Source organism: Triticum dicoccoides, chromosome 4B (assembly GCF_002162155.2).
Source record: "Triticum dicoccoides isolate Atlit2015 ecotype Zavitan chromosome 4B, WEW_v2.0, whole genome shotgun sequence".
In the NCBI taxonomy this organism is placed as follows: Eukaryota; Viridiplantae; Streptophyta; class Magnoliopsida; order Poales; family Poaceae; genus Triticum; species Triticum dicoccoides.
In genome coordinates this window covers 464,370,923-464,378,875 of record NC_041387.1, presented here as the reverse complement: position 1 = coordinate 464,378,875, position 7,953 = coordinate 464,370,923, and positions in this window count along the sequence as shown.

Here is a 7,953-nt window from a genome sequence, read left to right as displayed (position 1 = left end):
AATTCACATATGAAGATAAGGGAGAAAGAGATGTTTAAGTGTTGTTCAAAAAGTTCTCTCACGTCACTTTTGGGCCAAGAGAAGATAGAGTCCAAGTCTTTCACGTTCTGGATTCAGATTCGGACTGCACAGACATACCTGACTCAAAACGCCAACAACTTTTTCATACGGACTCCGAATTGGGTGATTATTTTTTTGTTGGATTCTAGATTTTGTACTCTTTCCAGCACAATTGGATTCACCTTCAAATTCTTCCCGAGCGTTGAGTTATCGACGAAACAATCAGACGCTGCAGCAGAATCCGAGTCAAACAACAAGTCCAAAGGTGTTGCATCACCTCCACTTGGGCCCATTGGCCTTGTACGACCTAGGGTTAGTTTTAGGTTGCCTTGGGATGTCCTCCCACCTCCTAGGCCGCCACCCCTTGCTCCTATATAAGTAGATCCATCTAGTAGCTTTTCCCTTGGGATTTGTTTAGTTAAAAGTTAGCCATTGCAACTTCGTGTACTTCGTTTGTGTCCAACGACCAGACCAAGACCGCTTTCGGATCCCCACTTTTATCAATACTTCATCCATACTCGCAATATTCAGATTGCTTAATCATATTCTTGCTTGTTCTTCGATTGCTTGCAGGAATAGACCTTCGTGGTCAGGTTGATCGTGCTCCAGCGTGGTCAATAACCTCTCGGAGTTGGTTTAGTGATTGCTAAGGCGCAACGTCGTGCACGTTTGTAGTCGGATCGTCAAAGTTGTCTCCATCAAATCGATAGTTATCATCTCATCGAAAGATCGGGACACCCTCGCCTCTATCAAGTGGTATCAGTTTTCAGGTTGCTCGGTGAGAATTTCCAGTCATCCCTAGATTAGATTTATTTTCTTACCTATTGTCCAAGAAAAAACCACAAAAAAAAGTTAGATCTATTCATCCTTTGTCCTAGCCAGTCTGAGCCTTTGCAATTTTCGTTTCATTGTTTGCATTATTGAATTATCGGTTACATCTTCGTGTCGAGTTGCTGGTCTTAGTGTCTAGTTCCTTTAAAGTTTCGAGTTCTGTTCACATTAGTCACGTCGCCGCTGCATCATTATCCCTTCCGCTGTCCATCATCTCATCCATCAATTTCCACCACGTGCTATGCACTGTTCATTGTCATAATCCTAGTTGAGGTCATTCACATCTTCGCCTGATCCAATCTGCATCTTATCTAGTTTGTCTTGGAAAGAGGGAGAAAAAAAGATAGAGAAAAAAAAGAGAAAAAAAGGAAAGAAAAAAAAGAAAAAAAAGAGAGAAAGAAAAAGAAAAAAATTGTAAGGAAAAAAAAGAGAAGAGAAAAAACCAAAATTCAGATCTATCTCGACTCAATCTCGTAGTTGAATTCCGACTGCAATCTGTTTTGTGCACTGTTTAGTAAAAGAGGCATAAGTTCCTCATATGATGTCCATTTTGGCTCCACAAGTACTCAAATTAAAGCTAGCGACTAGACGCATATGAATAGTTGCAAAAGCTAGTTCAATAGTTGGCGTCTCAAAATCATCTTCTAAATAAGTCTTTTTGCCCTCCGAAGTTCGCGCATACAGTTTGTTCTAGTTTTTCACGTCAGTTTTAGAATTCTTTGACTCCTCATATCAATTCGGAATTGAGTGATTCTTTTTGCATTGGAAAGCTTGAGTTAGTGGCAAAGTTTTCAAGAGGAAAGTTGGAGAGAGAGGTGTTATATATCTTGCTTGGCAGTTGTTATTCATCATTATCTTTACTGCCATTGTGATCTTCACTTATATCTTGCTGTCCAAAGCTACTTATCCTTCATTGATGCTAGTTGTGCTATGCCGTGACCTCGTTAGTGTTCTAGGCTCGCGTCTCTAGTCCGGTCTAGCCTAGGACCAGCACAGTACTGTCGTTGAGCGTTTATTCAACATTGCATCTTTGAATTGATTATTGCTAATCTTTTGCTACCATATATAGCCAACCCAGCTCCACATATTTCTACACCGTGTATATGTACGTTCCCCTGGCAATCGCTTTACACAATCTTCAGAGTTATTTGACATTGCTGATTGCCTGTCACCACCTGCCGCATGGTAAGAACTTGTAAGATATTGATATTTGCTTTACTATGAGCACTTTACAACCACATCCTAGTAGTTCATAGGAACATTATTCTCGAATTTTGTTTCTTGTTTCTACTAATCATGACAGGTTCCGGAGATAGAAGTTCTTGGACGACAGATACATCTTCACCATCACGAGAGTTGGGACAACAGGCACAAGCACATGGTCAGGTTATCTCTTTATCGTCATTTGAGGGTAGATTTAATCCTGCTATTTATCTAGCTTGGGAGTTTGAAGTAGAACAAGTTTTTAGTAACCATGACTTTCCTGAACTTGAGCGAGTACGAGCTGCCACTAGAGCATTTATTGGTTTTGCTTCTGTTTGGTGGAGTGTGCATTGTAAGAAAAACATTAATAACCAACCCACAACCTGGAAAGATTTGAAAGATGTAATGAGACAACATTTTTCCCTCCTTACTATCATCGTGAATTGCTTCACAAATTTGAACAATTTAAACAAGGCAATAATACTGTTCATGCTTACTACCAAGAGTTCAAATCTTATATGCATCATTGTGACATAGAAGAATCTGAGGATGATACAATGAATAGATTTTTTGGTGGTTTGAACCATGATATTGAGGCAAGATTTAGGTATATTCCTCGTTACATTACTGGTATGTATGTTCGTGCTTGTACTTTTGAGAGATAGTTACAGGAGGATGCATTGGGTGACTACAACAACTACAATTCCAATTCATGCTCACTACCATCGGTTGATTCCTCCACTGTTGCACCTACTAGAGCAGCCACACCTCAGATTATGAGTGCGACATCATCTCAAGTGTATGGTACGTTGTCATTGTCCATACCGACATCAGCTACGTCTTTGCGACAAGGTAACAGTAAAGGTATTGATGATATAACTTCACATGAGAATGATGCATCCCTAATTAACTTAAATACACCCTGTGTTGAGTTACCTGTTAATTTGAGCACGCCACCTATTTTAGAGAATCATGTTACTATCATGAATGTATCATGTGATCAAACAACTGAAATACCAACAATTTTGAGTGCACCCATTGAATTAACTATTGATGCAAAAGAACCAATGTTTAATCATTTTGATATGACCTCTAATCTTGGTGATGATTCTGTGTACAATGACGTACTGCATGTTTGCTTATTTAAGCATGTTGTAGCATGTAAATTAGATGCAAGTAAGGTTTATTCACCAATGTTGGGATGGTTTAATGATGAATATTGTCAATCTTTTGATAGGAATAAGAGCTTCACTTATATGTGCAAACTGAGTTGCAATATTTTCATGCCTTCTACTTATGATAATATTTTAGCTTTATATTTTATGATCTATGAAAGTTACTCATGTATACATGTGTCATATGTGCAAAAATCAAGGGAAGTAAAAATGGATGACATATACATATACAACATGTATACAGTGTCTCTTTTGTTAGCCACATTTCAGATTAAGCAACGCCGAGGACGGCTTTGTTTTCAAAAAGGGGAGGATGATGAGGACATGACTACCTTAGATACGACCAAAAATATTGCATACATGCATATTTGTCAGGTGATTTCTAGTGCAAACTATTCAATAATCTATTTATGTTATCCAGAACAAAAATACTTCACACATTTTTGTGTTTTGTCTAATTGCGGGTGTATGGGATATTTGTACAATTCACATATGAAGATAAGGGAGAAAGAGATGTTTAAGTGTTGTTCAAAAAGTTCTCTCACGTCACTTTTGGGCCAAGAGAAGATAGAGTCCAAGTCTTTCACGTTCTGGATTCAGATTCGGACTGCACAGACATACCTGACTCAAAATGCCAACAACTTTTTCATACGGACTCCGAATTGGGTGATTCTTTTTTTGTTGGATTCTAGATTTTGTACTCTTTCCAGCACAACTGGATTCACCTTCAAATTCGTCCGGAGCATTGAGTTATCGACGAAACAATCAGACGCTGTAGCAGAATCCGAGTCAAACAACAAGTCCAAAGGTGTTGCATCACCTCCACTTGGGCCCATTGGCCTTGTACGACCTAGGGTTAGTTTTAGGTTGCCTTGGGATGTCCTCCCACCTCCTAGGCCGCCACCCCTTGCTCCTATATAAGTAGATCCATCTAGTAGCTTTTCCCTTGGGATTTGTTTAGTTAAAAGTTAGCCATTGCAACTTCGTGTACTTCGTTTGTGTCCAACGACCAGACCAAGACCGCTTTCGGATCCCCACTTTTATCAATACTTCATCCATACTCGCAATATTCAGATTGCTTAATCATATTCTTGCTTGTTCTTCGATTGCTTGCAGGAATAGACCTTCGTGGTCAGGTTGATCGTGCTCCAGCGTGGTCAATAACCTCTCGGAGTTGGTTTACCGATTGCTAAGGCGCAACGTCGTGCACGTTTGTAGTCGGATCGTCAAAGTCGTCTTCACCAAATCGATAGTTATCATCTCATCGAAAGATCGGGACACTCTCGCCTCTATCACAGTGCAAGAATTAATTTGCGGAGGTGCATGAAGGAGGCCTATTCCCATTGCTTTATTGATTACTGATTGGAGAAGGTCAGTAGCTATGACAAACAACAGAGGTGATAGAGGATCTCCTTGTGGTACTCCCCTTCTACAGTAAATCTTTTTACCAGGTACTCCATTCAGCATTACAGCAGTTGAGGCAGAGTTAAAGATCATTTCTATCCATGAGATCCACTTATTGCCAAAACCTTTAGCTCTAAGAATGTCTATAATTGCTTGATGTTCAATGGTATCAAATGCTTTTTCAAAGTCTAATTTGAGCACAAGCAATTCTTCTCTAGATTTCAAACATTGGTGAATGTATTCATAAGACCACCCCAAACAATCTTGAATAACCCTGTCTTTAAGAAATCCATATTGGTTAACATGAATCATTTGCAAAATAACCTTTTGCAATCTATTTGCCAATAGTTTAGTGATGATCTTGAGCACCCCATTAAGCAAAGAAATTGGTCTAAAATCACTAGGGGTGAGAGGAGCAGTTTTCTTGGGGATGAGTGTGATATATGAGGTATTGATGCTCTCAAGAGAAATATTACCTTCATGGAAGGCATGCACCAAGTTTCTTACATCATCTCCAATAATGTCCCAGCATGCTTTTAAAAACTCATTGTTGAAGCCATCTGGCCCAAGGGATTTGTCAGTAGGCAAGTCCTTAACCACATTATTTATTTCCTCATCTGAAAATGGTTGCTCAATGTCCTTGAAGATATCTGGGTTGATCTGATTGGCAAGAAGGTTTTGCAAATCAAATGCATAGTATGTCCCTTAGATTTTCCTAATCTCTTTTTGAAAGATTCCCAAAGTAAGCCAGCCTTGCCATCATGATTAGTTATTTCAATTTGATCCTCATTAAGGAGCATAGCAATTTTATTATGCCTGTAATTAATGGATGCTCTTGTGTGGAAAAACTTTGTGTTTTCATCTCCAAATTTTACTTCTTTAACTTTTCCTCTCTGTTTCCAGTATATCTTCTGGTTCTTCAAAATAGTCGGCAAGTGTTCTTTGAGCAAAGCTCTACAATTCCACTCTATGGTGTGCAATCTTCTAAATTCCTCAAAGAAGTCCAAGAGGAAAATACACTCATTAATGTCTGCAATATGTTTCTTAAGGCATGTCAAACTCTTTGACCATAATTTTAAAGCCCTCCTTAGGTTCTTAAACTTAGCATTGATCATCTTGGCAGGATTTGTGTAACCCACAGGAATGTCCCAAGCTGCTTTGACTATATCCTTAAAAGGGTTGTGCTTCAACCAGAAATTCTAAAATCTAAACACTTTTGCTTTTGGAATAGAGGTTCCCACTTTAATCAAACATGGCAGATGGTCAGAAATAGGTCTTGCAAGTGGAAGAGCTATAGAATCTGGGTATGAAATCATCCATGAAGCAGAACTATAGCAAGTTCATCTCCATAAGCACCATTCATATTGGCATCATGGCCACTAGCATAGAAAGCATCAATTTCAGCAAAAAGGGGCATTTCAAATGAATCCAAGGGATCATAGCAATCATCATAGCATTCATCCTTCAATAAGCATGAAGGGAGATTAAGCAATTATGAGTTGAAGAGTTACTCTCATTAGAAGGTGGGCATGGGTAGCTAATCCGTTGTTCCTCCTTTTGTTCTTCGCTCTCCTCGTCATCTTTTTCATCTAATGAGCTCACAGTGTCATCAATTTCTTCTTCCATAGATTCCTGCAAAATATTGATCTCTTCTTAGACAGCGAAGACTTTCTTAATAAACTCATTAATATCAGCATTATATTCATAATTCTCATAGCAATATTTAAGTATAGAAAAAAAATTCAGGTTTGTAAACATCATCATCATAATTTTCACACTTTTCAAACAAAGATTCAATTTCATAAGCACCCTTAAAAGAAACGAATTCTTCTATTCATTCCACATCATAGTAATCATATATACCATTAGCATAAGAAGCCAAGGTTTCATTATCATTAAATTTACATGAAAAGGGAAGGTGTGGAGCCGTCATCCTAGAGCAACAATTATAATCACATCTCAAGCATAAATTCCAAGCATACCAATGCAAGATTTCAATTTGATCCCATAACAGTTTTGATTTTTGAGTCAAGCGATAATCCCTAAAGTATTCACATTGATCCAACGTGTCTCCCATTATCAAGTTGAATGGGTTTTCTCAGGATTATCAAAGTAGTGTTTAATATTTTTCACACAGCGAGCATCAATGGTTTTAGGAGGTTCCCCATCTCCATGAGTAGCAAGTACACCTGATTGTTTTTGGTATTTCGTGTTCCATATCCATAACTAAAGATATAAAACAACTTAGAATAGAAAAAAATCTACTTAGTGATAAAGCAAACAAGCACACACGAGAATATTCACCCCACGCTATTGCTCCTCGGCAACGGCGCCAGAAAAAGGTCTTGATAACGCACAAGTATAGGGGATCAATTGTATCCTTTCTCGATAAGTAAGAGTGTTGAACCCAACAAGGAGCTAAAGGTAGAACAAATATTCGGTCAAGTTCTATCTACCACCGATACAACTCTACGCGCGCTTAAGCGTTCGCTTTACCTAGAACAAGTATGAAACTAGAAGTACTTTGTAGGAGTAAAGAGATAGGTTTGCAAGATAATAAAGAACACGTAAATAAAAGGTAGGGGTTGTTTAGATAAAGAACAATTAAGTTAGTTTTAGTAGAGAGCTTTTTGTCACAAGAAAGTTATTTGTCCGTAGGAAATCGATAGCTAGATCGGTAATCATTATTGCAATTTTATATGAGGAAGAGGCATAAGCTAACATACTTTCTCTACTTGGCTCATATGCACTTATGATTGGAACTCTAGCAAGCATCGACAAGTACTAAAGATCATTAAGGTAAAACCCAACCATAGCATTATAAGGTATTCAGTCCTCTTTACTCCCATACGGCACAACCCCCTTACTCGGGTTTAAGCTTCTATCACTCTAGCAACCCACTATAACCGAATCATGAACATATTGCAACACCCTACAGCGGGGATCCCTCATGCTTGCACGACACAAAGAGCACCATAGGACAGCACCAATAATAAACATACAACTCAAACCAATCACGATCATCAATCAACCCATAGGACAAAACAGATCTACTCAAACATCATAGGATAGCCATACATCATTGGGAAATAATATATAGCGTTGAGCACCATGTTTAAGTAGAGATTACAGCGGGGAGAAGAGGTGTTACACCGCTGCATAGAGGGGGAGAGTTGGTGATGACGGCGGCAAGGTTGTTGGTGTAGATAGTCGTCACGATGATGGCCCCAGCGGTGTTCCGACGCCACCGAGAGAGAGGGGGGAGAGAGACCCTCCTTCT